This window comes from Triturus cristatus, chromosome 2_1, assembly GCF_964204655.1.
Source record: "Triturus cristatus chromosome 2_1, aTriCri1.1, whole genome shotgun sequence".
Taxonomy (NCBI): Eukaryota; Metazoa; Chordata; class Amphibia; order Caudata; family Salamandridae; genus Triturus; species Triturus cristatus.
The window spans coordinates 251,407,751-251,422,722 of NC_140581.1; the positions used below are offsets into that span (position 1 = coordinate 251,407,751).

Here is a 14,972-nt window from a genome sequence, read left to right on the forward strand (position 1 = left end):
GTGGAATCATTCCGTCCGTGGAAGCAAGAGGAGATTTTGTGTTCTGAACTGCACCACCGCATCCTCTATTACCTGCTCTGACAGCATGAGAGTAGCCCTCAGGCAGAGCCAACACAATATCTGGGGCAGATGTCTCATTCATCCAAGTCTTAGTGAAGAATAATATATCGATCTGCTCTTTTCTTAGCAGGTCATAAATATGCTGTGCTTTCTTAGCAATTGAACATTAAGCAAAATAGCACAAGCCTCTGGGAAAATCGAACTCAGCTTCGTTCTTTGAATCATGACGTATGATCTCTCTGCAGTTTTACAGGTTTCAGAAAAATTTACAGCACACTCACCACATGACCGGGGCAAAGGGCATCCTTCTACTTGCACCTTAAACTTACAGGTCATCCTAGGACTTAAGTCAACTTAGTGGTGTAAGATAGTTAGTGGCCCTTGAGGTACTCGAAGAGGCGTCTGTTGATGATTGTCTCTAAAGCATTGACTGGGAATAGTAGCTAGGAGATCGGTTTGTAGTGGATGAGCATTGAAGGGTCTGCGGAGGGTTTCTTATAGAATATCAGATTCTTGAATTAGGTGAAGTTGCCAAACGCCAACATGGCTGGCGCTGGATGCTGAATGGACGCAAATAGGCTCAGACATGCACAGACGTGCTCATATGAATATTTTTTACTACTTAAAGATTTGAAAGTAGGGGAGTTGACTGTTCATGACCACAAGCCTCCCTTGTTGTCATTGGACTTTCTTGTTAGCTCCAGAGAATCTTGGCACAATAGTCAGTACATTTGCTGCAAGAACTGTAGAAAGTTTGCTTGACACTGAAATAAAATAAAACATTTGAGTGAAAAGATGACCATAGAACTATTGACAGCTTATAAAGCCAATACAGCACAAGAAAAATTAGAAGATTACGCAAAGTTCTTACAAAATATAAGACTATGCGTGGGCTACAATTCGAATAAAGGAAAGCCAAAAAAGGCAGAAGAGTTCCCTGTGAATAAAAAAGCAGGAGCCAACCCGAACAGAAACATGAAAAGCTTTCAAAGTAGACCAAACAATAAAATACGCATTAATAAACCAGCACAGGAAACAATGTCGAAATGAGTCTCAGAAGAACTACATGGTTGGAAAAAGAAAATAAATGGCTGAGGTCATTGCGGCCCTACGTTAAAACAGACCACAGGTTTTTTGGGACCTTACTGGGAAGACGCTAGGAAGTACAAAAAAGATGGAAGCAAGTCCCATGAAAGAGGAAGTTTGGGTTAAGCATAATATCGAACCTTTACAGTAAAAAACAAAACTAACAAAATTCGGACTTGCAAAAGGACACCAGTGCTCAAAATGAAGTCATAGTCAATAATGCACAGGATGTATTGATCCCACCTACAAAAGAAAGTGAGGTACTAATAAAGAAGCTAAAAAACGCAAGGATACAAAGGCCAGACAGACTACTTGTACACATACTAAAGACAAACCCCACTCTATAGGCTCAGGTTCTCACTCCACTTTACAAAATGGTAACAAGTACAAACAAAATTCCAGATACCTGGAGAGGCAGCATAAGAGTGCCAATGAATGAAATGGGTCCACGGGATTCACCTAAGAACTAACATGCTCTGAATAATGAACTTTCAAGCATCACTGATGTGGTCATCTTATTCCCACCAAGGAGTTTTCCCAGCGAACGTAAAGGGACTTTGCTTGATCCATTTTATAATGTTTTTCCTCCATAATTCACAATATGAGCCATTGCTCTATACTTAAGTTTCAACCTACAACTTCCAAAGAGCTTCCTCTAACGTACGCAAACGGACTTTCTTTGATCCCTTCAAAAATGCTTTTCTCTCTTTTTGCCTTAGCCTGAAGCAATAAACTCTTCTATTGCTCTACATGCAGTGACTAAGCTTTTTCCGAACTAGGGGCCATTTTATCAAGGAATGGCGATAACATTATCGCCGCTGAGCGGCGATTATGGGCTTGATAATATGCCCTTGTGAATTCCCATAGAAGCCCAGGTTCTGGTGTGAACCTGGGCTTCTATGGGAATTCACAAGGGCATATAATCAAGCCCATTATTGCCGCTTTAGCGGCAGTTTCCTGCCGCTAAAGCGGCAATAATGTGATCGCCGTTCCTTGATAAAATGGCCCTAGGTTTTTTTTTTTCGAAATTGATTTATTTGACTGCGGCCTGACTCGGAATTCACTTAATTCCAGGGACCGCAGAGACCGCAACACATGCCTCTCACGGTAAGCTAGAACTGTTCAAAATTTAATATCGATCTCCCGGTTGCTTTAGTATTAACGTGTGAAATTGCCCAGACGTATGTTCTCTGCTACAGCAGGAAGAAACGTCTATATGGGTCTTGCCACATTTGATCTCACTAGCGCTAGCGTTTTTCATAGAACGGTTGATGAATTCTCAGGTTATGCTCTAAAGCTTGAAGAATTAGTTCTGCCTGCGCTTGCCTTTCAACCAGGGCCGGACTGGCCATAGCAGGCACCGGGCGTTTCCCCGGTGGGCCGCTAGGGTGGGGGGCGATTTTGGGCCATTGGGGGCCGTTTTTGTTACAGGAGCCGTTTTTGCAGCATAGCTGCATAATCGGCTCCTGTAACAAAATCGTCCGAAACCGGCCCTGGCAAATAGCTCGGCCGCTCCCAGGGGGGTCAGCCGAGCTCTTTGCCAGGGCCGGTTTTGGTTCCCAGTCCGGCCCTGCTTTCAATGTGCTCTCTGCTCAATAATAATAGCATTTTCCCGTTCCTGTTTTGAGAAATGACCCATACTACGAGGTTCTTTATTTTGTCTGATGCCTCGTTGTTTCTCATTTATCGTCTGACTCACGTTACTTCATTATTTTTAGGTCGAGCCTAGAGCAGCGCATGCGCTGCTGCTCGACTTTTAGTAAGGAGCTTTTCAAAGTGCTACCCACAAGCTTTTCCTATTATAAAGCTTGGGTGCACGCTCGTGTGCACGCCGCAATCTGCCTTTCTTATCTCTTCCTCCGCATTGCTGGCCTAATTACTTTCACTTCTGCGGCCATTGCTTGTTTTTCTCCTGATGAGGTGGAGCGCACGCAGTTCGGGAGCCAACAACGTTTTTTTCCCCAGATCAGATAATAAATTAAATACATGCATGTAAAATAAAAGATAGTCGGGAGGAAATTAGTGGGTGCTCCGGTTTCATTTATTTGACTTTTTGCCAGGGATACATTATCCAGCTCAAGGGGGAAGAACTCAGAGGGGGCAAGTGGCAAAATTCTGACACAGCTATTCTACTAAACGTCTGGATTGTGTGTTCTCCTTTTTCCCTTTATTATATGTACTTTCCCGCTCGCTCCCACTTTCTCGCTCTCTTTAAAAGTCTCAACGTTCTTCTCTCGCCCAACCTTTCTGAAGCTGTAGCATTGTCTCTCTGAAGTTCTCTCGCGATAGCAGCGTCTTTCTCTTTATACATCTCTGACTAAAACTCTATATCCCTCATCCTCCCAAACTTTCTTTTCAGTTCTTTGTCTGTCTTGTGCCCTCTCCCTCTCTATAGACCTCTCCTCTCCAGCTTTCTCCAACGCGTCCTCGTTATCTTTAACATGGATGTCTCGTACATTCTCAGTTCCTCTAAATGCGTGTCTCTTTCCCAAAAGCTTTTACTCTAATTTTTTCATTCTTTCTCCTTCTTTTAAACTTCGCAATCTCCTTCTCTCAATTATAGTCTCCCTCTTCCAATATTTCTATTTTTCTCCAATCTCTTACTTTATAGGTCTCTTAAAATCGGAAGTCAATATTTCTCCATTAGCCGCCACATTATCTACCTACATATAGTCTCTGATCTCGCTATCGTTATTTTGCTCACTCTTTCTTCTCTCGTCCTCCATGTTTCTTTCCTCACACCTCCCTCTTTACTTCCTCCATTTTATCTCCATGCCACCTTTTTGTCTTTCTCTTTTTTCTTGTTCCTATTGTTATCTCATTTTATCTTTTCTCTTCGCTCTTTTTCTCTTCCTCCTCTGCATGTGACTTTCCTTTTCTTACTTTCTAGTTCTCCCTCCTCTTGCTATCTATCTCCTCCTCCGTTTCGCTTTCCTCTTTTATTTCCTGTCTTTTTCATTTGTCTCCCTTTCATGTATTTATTTCCCTCTTTCTTTTGTCTTCTCTCCTCCTTCTCCCCTTTTTCTCCTGCCTTTCTTTTTCCTTAATTTCTCCTTCCTCTTTTTTTCTCTTCCTTCATCTGCCTCTCAGTTCTCTTGACTGTTTTCTGTCTCTCTTTGTGTTTTTCCTACTATCCTTTATCGTCCATCCACATCTTTCTCTTTCCTCTGTCTCACTGCTGTCTCGTTTCTTTATCTATCTTTCATGTGTCTCTTTTTTCTTCTCTTTATTTTCTTTCTCTCGTTCCTCGTCTCTTTCCCTTCTTTCCTTACTCTCTTCATCTTTCCACTTTTGCTAGGTTTCTCTTTCCTTTTACCAATATTGGTTTCTTTTAATCGTGTTTTCATTTTCTTCATTGATCAGGTACACTTCTCTACAGTTCTTTCTTTATATGGTTCCTCTTTTTGTCACTGCAATTGTATCCTTCAATCTCCCAATTTTTTGTCACTTTCTTTTAAATTTGTAACACCGTGAATTTAAACAATATTTATAAGGTGCATCCTTTTGCATCTTTTTCCTTGCCCTGGCTAAAGCTAACTGTTAGCTAAACAGGAAATCTCCAGACATTAAATTCTGTGATGCTGGCAGAAATCCTCAGCTTTCATGAAGACCTATTCCCCAAAACCCGCCATCTTCATTGAATTTTCAGGAGTCTGGATTCCTCATGGGAACATACAGCCAATAATATGTCAATTGGCTGTATGTCTTAGTGCTGGGTTATGGCCTTGCAATACTCTGGGTGGTTTGCTCGTGGACGGTAGACCAAAACCGGATTATGGTGTGCAGTTGTGTGAGATATGTTGCGCTGGAGGACTTGCCTGCTATGTCCAAGGCTTAATGGTAAGCCACACTTAGATATCTTTAGGGTACCTTGCACTGTGATGGTTTTGAGACTGCATGGTGTGGGCAAATCTAAAATGTGTTTGTTACAGTGTTAGACTGTTTGTAGCCCTCTGTGATACATCAGTTATTTGAGCTTGCTGGCAAGTGTGTGGATTGTGAACTGGCATGTATAAAGTACAAACATAGCCAAACGTACAACACGGCACGGTAGGGTCGAAGCATATTGGTACCTGCTCATCTATGTGTGAAAATAATTAGGTGGTGCAAATGCATTTGAGTACGGGAGTGGCTGTTGCAAGCGCAGAGATACCCCTTGGGGTGATTTAGCGCTATATAAAATTATAAATAAATAAATAAGGGAGTGGCAATATTCGAAACAAGGTCCAGAATATTTCATACTTGAATGCTAGTAGGACAACCGATAATTCAGCCTCTATATAAGCTCTGACAAGATACATCAGCTCACAGAATTCCACTGATGTTGAAGTGTTCACTTTTTGAACGAAATGATAGCCTTGGATGACTACCATGCCAGCATCAGACACTTTGACCACTTCCGCTTTGTCTGAAAAATCGAATACATTCTAGAGTGGCCTGGTTCAGTGGTTCCACCAAATATTGACTCTTTTAACGTGCAGCATAGACTAGTCACCAAACTGATGGTACATGTGTAAGACACTGCTCTGAAAGGCATGTCCTGGTTACCAGCACTCTACGTCACCTCTCTGAAAAATGTGCGTACAGACCATGTGCTACCAGTGGTCCTGCCAGTTCTGCGGTTACCTGTGATGGACAAAAGGAAACCGTGTTGTCATTGTGATAGTTCATACCCAAGAGGCTATCAGGGTCCCTTACCTGTGCAAGTGCAGTTACTGCAGGAGCACCATCCACTCCGCCATAGTCTGACGTTCTGCCGATGCCCTTCGCATCCAAAACACACACACGCCACATTCTACAACACGTCCATAATGGATACCAAGATTACTATATAAACTTGCACCACACAATCTTCAGATTAGCTTCACCTCTTCCAAGCAGTATTTTGTGCCTCCAACTACCCTAGAATGAGGAACTCCACATATTCTGACCCCTTTCTAGAGGATCACTCCTCCAAGCACACAGTGGACCTAAGTGAAGAATACACAAATGCCTTACCTTGGACCACCTATGCTGCATCATGTAAACACTCTGAGAGCTGCAAAGCGCTCTTTCTCAGGCCTTTCACTAGGAGGTGGAGACCCCTTAGAAAAGGATCTGTTCTAATACGCCCACAGGTGCATCCTGTTATGTAATTACTCACCTACAAGCTGCAATGTATGCAGCGGAAAGAGCAGTTTACCACACAGGGTATGGCGGCAAAGATCCTCCAACAACAGATTATCTAGCCTTGAGCAGTCTCGAATGGCCAAGTTTTCACTGTCTTCTAAAACTAAGTTGATTTTCAATAACCTGGATGGAAGAAGCAGAGAATTCAACAGCAGAACACCCCGGAAAGCCAGATAAGTGCTTATGTGTAGACTTAAGGGAATTTAAGTGAATTAGCCTGACCTGAGGCGGATTCATATGCATTGGTAACTGCTGGAAATCTTTCTAGGCTGCTGAGGGCTTTCGTGTGGCCGTGCAGATAGTCTTAAACTCCAACCATAGTTGCTTTTGGGGAAATAGATTCTTGATGCAGATACTTGTATGTAAGAGCTGTTTATCGTTGGGCCTCCAGTCTGGAAAACGTCAGTGGAGAAGTGTTGGCCACCATTAGACACAATATCTCTATTGTGCCTCCAATGACAGAAGCATGCCTTCTTGCATCCACTGATACATTTTGTTTAAACAGGTGCTGAGAGCGGCCCTAGACTTGTTTCCCGCCTCAAACTGAATGTTTAGATGCGTATTGTCCGTGCAGAGGTGGAGAATCTGATTGGTCCCGCTAAGTCTGGCATACCCCCTTGAACAAGGGGGAGGTTATGGCCAATCACTGACGGACCATGCAACTAAGCTTGGTGGCCTATATATGCAGCACAATATCCTTGGTGCAGCAACATAAACTGTTGCATGGCTAAGCACTTATAAGGTCCCAAAGGCGAGACCTATTGGCTATGGTTTTTTACGAGTGAAATGTCCAGCTAACTATAACATGTGTGAAACCTATGGTTTTTTCAGTGAATTTGCAAGGTTTTTAAAATGCTAATTCCTAACTATAACTTGTGTGAAACCTATGATTTTTTAAGTGAATTTGCAAGGTTTTTTAAATGCTAATTTCTAACTATAACGTGTGTGAAACCTATGTTTTTTTAGTGAATTTGTAAGGTTTTTTAAATGCTAATTTATGTATGTATTATTATATTTTGTATTTATTTATTTTACAATAAACTACCTATGTATATACTTATAGATTGACTGTATCCTGTAATATGAAATGGCTCGTTTAAAATGTTTTTTTTTTTAAGGGTTTTTCACCGTGCGCGCACCCCGCGATTTTTTGAAAATAAAATAAAATGTTTTTTTCACCCTTCGGGGTCCTTCAGGGATCCCCTGACAAAGGCTAGGGGGTCAGGAACTCTCTACCCTGCCCCCTTTTCACGTTCTCCACCTTTGTTCTTCACTGCCACACACAAAATGGCGTCCGACACTTCCCGATTTCGACCGATTCGAATGTTGACTGACATCTAACCACCAATCAGAATTACGCTCGCGCACGGCACCGTGCGCGCACGGTGCGCGCCTATAGATATTTATGTACTTTTAACTGCAATTTTCTCAGAAACTACTGAACAGATTGACACCATATATGCAAAAGGCACATCCCTGACCTGAGGACTACCTCTTTGCCAAATTTCAAGTAATTCTGTTCAGCCGTTCGGGCTGTACCTTCGACTAAAGGTCCTATGGGAAAATGCATGGGGAAAACGCGTTTTGGGACCCCCTTTTTTCTCAGCCCCCGCTTGACGAATCACCACGAGACTTTCAGGGTAGGAGCTGAGCGGAGCGCCCCATTAGTTTTGAAAATTTCGCGAGGATCCGTCAACCGGCGCCAAAGTTATTCAAAATAGAATTTTCAGATTTCCTATGGGAACTCGGTCCTAACTATAACTATCTACTGGCGACCGCCAGTAGATAATATATATGTATATATATATATTCACTGAAAAAACCATAGGTTTCAGGGGTGTTATAGTTAGCTGGACTTTTCACTTGTACAAAACCATTGAAATTCCCCCGTTATAGTTAGTTCAGCTAACTATAACTCGCGCGCCCGCAATGCACTGCTGATGACGTCACATATTACATCACTCATGACATGGTCAGTGACATCACTCATGACATCACTGATGACATCTCAAATGACATCACTGATGACATCACTGATGACATCATCCAGTGAATGTGTGTTATTCTGAAAATTAAATATGTTTTATATATGTATATCTCAAGGTCGATGGAAGAATAAATGGGTATATAAGTGTCTAAATGGATGATTTGTTTTTGAAAAATTGATTGTGTAACTGACTGATTAAGTGTATCATAGTGAATACATGGCTTAGTGAGTAATGTTTAAATATGTAAATATCTGTATCAGTCTCTCACTTTGTGTATAAGTGGCTGCATGGGTTGGTGAGTAGCTACATGGGTGTCTATATAGGTTATTAGTTGGTTTTTTGAGTACCAGTCTGAGTGTCTGCATGGTTCGGTGGGGGTATTACGTAGTGCATAGGTGCATGAATGAGTGACTCACTGTTTGTATGTGTTGAACACAGTATGTGTGCAGGACTGTATGGGTGGATGAGTGTGTGTATGGGTGTGTTAGTGAGTGAATGACTGTCTCAATAGTGTCTTTATGAGTAACTACATATGTTTTAAACTAGTATATGTGACTATTGGTGTATATATGTGAGTATATGTGAGAGTGAGAGATTGAAAGAGTTCCTGTATGAATAAGTATGTGTTTCTATAAGTGATTGTTTAAAAGACTAAGTATGTGTAAGTTTCCGTAGAAGTAAGTGTGGTGGTGTGTGTATAACTGTATATGCAAGTAAATGTATGTTTGATTCTTTATTAGCATGAGTGACTATGTGTGTGAGTAACTCTATGGATGAGTGGCATTGTGTAACAGGATGTATAGGTGTATGAGTACATATGATGAGTGAGTACATGTATGAGTGACTGTATTGGACTGTTGGTGAATGAGTGGATGTGTATGTGGATCTTAGAATTACTGAAGAGGTTGTTGTAACTGGTATTGGTATGTCCATTGTTTTGAAAATTTTAGTCTCTATTTTTGAATGTGTGTATCAAAGGTTATATTAGGGTGAGAGGAGGTCTGCCACTCATCACAAGGATGATGTCATCAGTGATGTCATCAGTGATGTAATTTGAGATGTCATCAGTGATGTCATGAGTGATGTCACTGACCATGTCATGAGTGATGTAATATGTGACGTCATCAGCAGTGCATTGCGGGCGCGCGAGTTATAGTTAGCTGAACTAACTATAACGGGGGAATTTCAATGGTTTTGTACAAGTGAAAAGTCCAGCTAACTATAACACCCCTGAAACCTATGGTTTTTTCAGTGAATTTCTGAGGTTTTTTAAATGCTAATTCCTAACTATAACGTGCCTGAAACCTATGGTTTTTTCTGTTAATTTCAAAGGTTTTTTAAATGCTAATTTCTAACTATGCCTACAGAGATAGGACATGTGAAGAAAGAAGAAAAAATGCACAGAAAGAAACAAAAGAAGTGCAGAAAGAAGCAACAGAAGTCCTCAAATACGAAGATAAGTGCAGGAAAAAGGATAACGTGCAGAAAGAACAAAAAGAATATCAGAAAGAAGCCTTGTTGCAAAATCATCCTGTACCCTCAACTTTTTCAGACGGATACTGGTGGTAACTGAGTCTGACTAACCAGTCCTAGAGCCAGTGCTATGTTAAAAGACACTTTGAATACAGTGAAAACACCTACATACACTAGGGAACATTATGCGTTGGGGTCCCCCTGTGATTAGCCTTACCTCCTCTATAAGCCCCTAGTATATAATAGGGCATGGGGATTAAAACTACCTCTTAAAACAGGCCACAGGGCGTTTTTGCACACGTTAACTCAGGCCCCGTCCCCTCCTTTCACCATTGTGTAAACACGCCCTGTGTCCGTTTTTAGTTGGGAGATTAAGTTCATTTGAGTCCTGAGGGTCCCTAGGGTCCAACTAGCCCACTAGGTACCTCCAGTAAGTGCCACAGAGCTGCGTTGCAGAGAGGTGTAAAAAGTGGCACGGCCTGGACCACCTCTCTGCAATGCAGCTCAGTGGCGCTTACTGGAAGCACTTGGTGGGCTAGTTAGCCCCCAGGGGCCCTCAGTATTGAAGGGAAATTATATCCCCAATTTAAAACGTGCCATGGTGCGTGTTTGCACACGTCACCTCAGGCCCCGTCCCCTCCCTTCACCACTGTGTAAACGCGCCCTGTGGCTGTTCTAAGTTGAGAGATTAAGTCCCCTTGAATACTAAGGGTCCCTAGGGTCACACTAGACCACTAGGTACCTCCAGTAAGCGCCACAGAGCTGCGTTGCAGAGAGGTGTAAAAAGGGGCTTGGCCTCAGAACACCTGTCTGCAGCGCAGCTCCCTGGCGCATACTGGAGATGCCTGTTGGGGGCGCGTTTGCAGAGTGCTGCATGGAGGGGGCATGGCCTCCGGCACGATGCCAGTCTTTTATTTATTTTATTTTTTTAAGAAGGGGGGCTGTGTGGTTCCCCTTCTTATTCTAATTTATTGGCCCTGATGACCCCATCCCCCAGGGCCTGTCTCCTAATTATATTTTTTTGACCCCAATCCCCAGGGCCGGCCACTGTTTTTTATTATTTTTAAAAAATATATATTTATAGACACACCTAGGACATGCTGGACAAACCGTACGTACCTATCACCATGACGATTTGCGTGATATTCATTAAAAGGCGACTATGCATGCAATTAATCCACGTGGAATGTATTTACACCACTAGTGAAGCTCTGACATGTCTGATGCTCTACCGTGCCTAATCCCGGTAGACACCCTTGTCGTTTATTTATACAAACATGGGTAGCTATTGACGGGCACATTTAATACACATGCACACCAAGCCATTCAAAGGAGATTCGACAAAAATTCGACCAAAACTATGCAAGAAACCCCCCTCACAGTTAATAAAACACACATCCACTGCCGGATGTGTAATACTTTTTATTTTACTCTCTGGAAAGGGGACGAACATCACTTGCAAGTCACAGCGCGCTCCTGACAGAGCCCAATGCTGTGTTACACCCACCATTGCCTGCCGAGTGCCACACACCTCTGTATTGTATTCCACTAGCTAGTGCATATGCTATGACACTCTCTAGCCCATGTGCACTGTAACACCACCCCGTGAAAATGTCATGCCACACTTGTCTTCGCACGGGTTATATTGCCCCATCTAACGTGCCTTCCTCGATGCCTATGTTATAACGCACAGTGCTATGCCATACATATTACAATTTGGGATCCATATCTTTGTCACAGTGCATATGCAACGTTACACTCCCCAGCACATATTTTATATTACAACTTTAGAGACTAGTTAGGTTACACAACACTGCCCTGTGCATATTACACTCCAAGGCGCATATCGCATAGCACGCGCTAGTGCCTGTGCTATCTCGCGCTCTCCAATGAATCTGTCATTGCGCACAATGTATTGCATATTATATTTCACGCCTGGTTCATCTTATATCACACTTTTTGGTGCATAGTTTATACCATACACTATATCTAGTTTTCATTTTCAATCGTGCTCTCAGGACTATGTTCTATATAACACTGTGTTCACCTACCCTTTTCACGGGCATTACATTTTGCGATAGGGGGTGGAGGGTCAGGGGGTGTTTTTGCCAAGTGAGCCCGGAGTCACAGTCACTAACGTCTTCTTCTTCCTGAATAAAAGTGAGATTATGCTGCATACTTGTTCATATTTTAAGTAGTTTGCACAGACAAAATGTTTTAAAAACAATAAAGTTTCTAATACCCGCCTTCTCTGAACAGTTAGCTTGCTGCCCCATCCCCCTCCTCCCTATCCTCTGTTGTGTGAATCCATGGACTAGCCTCCTCCCTCCTGCCATGCATGGTCTGATGTGCTGCCACTGCCCTCAATTTAGTATGATGTACCAGTCCACTCCTCCTGCCCTCCATTGCCCAATTCTATGCCCCATCATTGACCTCCTGCTTAAACTCTGTGCTTAGCTTGCTGCCCCTATTCTCCTTCCCCCTGCCCTCCGATGTCTTTGTGCATGCCCCTGCTCCATCCTTTTTGCCCACCATGTCCCATGGACCTGCCACTCCTATCTACTCTGAGTGTTCTGTTGAGCTGCCACTCCCCTCCCACCTGCCTAGCATTGTCAGATGACTGTAACCTGTCCCTGCCACCTCCACCCTGCCTGTCCACATGCCATGCCTCTATCCTCTTCCTCCTGTCCTACATGGTCCATTGTACTGCCACACCCTTCTGCCCTCCCTGGTCTGTTGTGCTGCAACTGCTCCTCCTGCCTGCCCCGTGTGGTCTGTTGTGAGGCCCCTTCCCCTGAACTTTCTTGTCTGTGCACAGGTCCTGACCCTCCCTTCTATCCTCCATCGTCCTTTGTGCATGCCCCTGCACCCTCCTTCTTGCCCATCATAGCCATTGTGCTGCCACTAACCCTCCCACTTGCCATGCATGGTCTTCTGTGCTGCCATGGCCCCTCCCACCTTCCCTGTGTGGTCAGTTAGCTGCCCCTGACCCCCTCCCACCTTCCCTCCATGGTCTGTGTGTATGCCATCACAGTCTCACTGTTGCTCTTCATGTTGTGTCTTGCTTCTAGTGCCCATCCTGCCTGACCTCCATGGCTAACTTGCTGCTCCTGCCCTGCCCCCTTGCCCCCAGCCCTCTGTTTACATGTGCAGACCCCTACTCCCTCCCTCCTGGCTTGTCTGTTCCATTGTAATGCCCCTGATCCGTCCCTCCTGCCCTTTATGGTCTGTTATGCTGCAGCCTTCTCTCCTGTCTGTCCATTATGGTCAGCTAGCTACCATTGCCTCTTGCCCCTCTGTTCTCTGTTGTCCATGTGCATGGTCCTGTCCCCTCCCTCTTGCTTTCTATGGATTGTTGTGCTGCACTCCCGTCCTGCATGCCCTGTGTGGTGTATTGTGCTGCTGCAAACCCTGATGCCTGCCCTGCAGGGTCAGTTTGGTGCACCTCTCCATGTCTCTCCTGTCCTCTGTTATCCAAGTCCATGTCCCTATCCCATTTCCTTCCATGATCCAATGTACCATACTTGCGAACATTTTGAACTTGGTAAGAGGGAGATTTTGAAAAAAAACTGGGGTATTGATTTTCCCCTTTGAGTTACATTGAAAAAGAGGATATTGTAGACAGGAGACAGATCAAATAAAGCCCATTTGAGCTTAAAAACATTGGACGTTTCCTGGCTGAATCGGGTCTGTTGGCATGTATGGTTGTACTACCATTGCCTCTTCCTTCTGCCCACAATGGTCTATTACATTGCCACAGCCTTGAAGGAGGGTAGATTTTGTATCACAGGGGGCCCCTGGCCCGTTCTGTCCACACCTGAAGTATGAGACCCTTGTCCTTGCCCTGCCAGCCGCATTTGTAGGCCGTATTAAATTGACCAGCGGGTCCTGTGTTGCTATATAATTATCCTGAGACATCCTTACCACTCAGCCAGCATAAAACCCCTGTGTAGGCCCTTCTGTTCAATATGTAGGCCTCTTTGTTAAATTGACCATAGCTCTGCAATTTTAGTGTATAGCAGTCTGAAGGCAGGTCTGCGAGGCCTTCTGCTCCAAACTAGTAGCCCCCACCCTACCCGAGTGCTCCGTGCTCGGTATCAAAGTTCAACATCCCCCTGAAGCTGTCGACATACAGTAGGCTGCATCCTGGACTGGTACTTGCTTCCTGGGCATGTTTCCCGCTTTTAAGGAAGTGGCAACCGCAGAGCGTCAAGTTAGGAGAACTGAGGAGATTTTATACATGAATATATTGAATTCCTGTACAATAACCATTATTTTCTGCTTGCTCTATGGAACTTACGATAAGCGATTGGCCTGAGAGACTGACCTTTTCACCCAGTCCATTGTCAGCATTAAGTGGGTAAATGACGAAATGTCTGGTAAAATCTGCAGACGAAGCTTTTGGGTAGCATACGTAGGTAGATGTAGCGTGCAAAGGAGCCCACAAAATGATATAAAAAGGGAGCACCCACAGATATCGACGGACAACCTCGCCGTCTGTATGTAGGTTAACAGGCTGTGCAGGTTTTCCCCAAGAACTGGGAGCTCTTGTCTTCCTTTGCTTAAAATGTCTTGCTCTGCTTTGCTTGAAGTATCTCATTCTATTTTACCTATATGAAATGTCATGTTATGTTTAACCATTGTTCTCTTTACTTTTGCATTTAAAAGATGTTGTATTGTAATTGCAGGAATGCTTGCTCTAAGAGTAAATGTGAGTGTCCCTAGGTAACATTTTCCTTGGTGTAACTTGTTTCTCATGATGCATTTATAGATGTGTTTTCTCTCTCTCTCTGTCAGTCCATTAATTGAGATACAGAGAATATCATGACAGCTGTATGATTATCTGGATTCTGTATTTTGTACTTTATGTCTCTATTCTGCGGTTTCTTTGAAGTTGCATCTTCTCATTAAACTGCCATTGTATTCTGCCTCCAATTCCATGTCTCATATGTCTGTTTTCTTCATTTTTGGAGCAAGCGTTCCTAGGCACCCCGGCTCAAATTAAGGTGCCCCTTTTGTCCCTGACTCACTCTCCTGCTCAGTTCTGTGGTGGCTCCCGGGGCTCTGGGGACCGCCCCTAGCTTCCTTGACCCGTAATAGATCTTCCCTCCAACAGCCTCTCTTGCAAGTCCTGTATTGTTGGTTTGTTGCCCCTGCCCCCCTTTCCACTGCCCTCCATAGTCTGTTGTGCTTCCA

The 14,972-nt window shown here is 43.7% G+C and overlaps 1 protein-coding gene across 1 annotated transcript in view; it reads right to left on the reverse strand.

The window, feature by feature from the left end:
* ADAMTS12 (ADAM metallopeptidase with thrombospondin type 1 motif 12) overlaps window positions 1–14,972 on the reverse strand; it is a 4,274,824-nt gene that overhangs the window by 4,203,539 nt on the left and 56,313 nt on the right. The window lies entirely within an intron of this gene.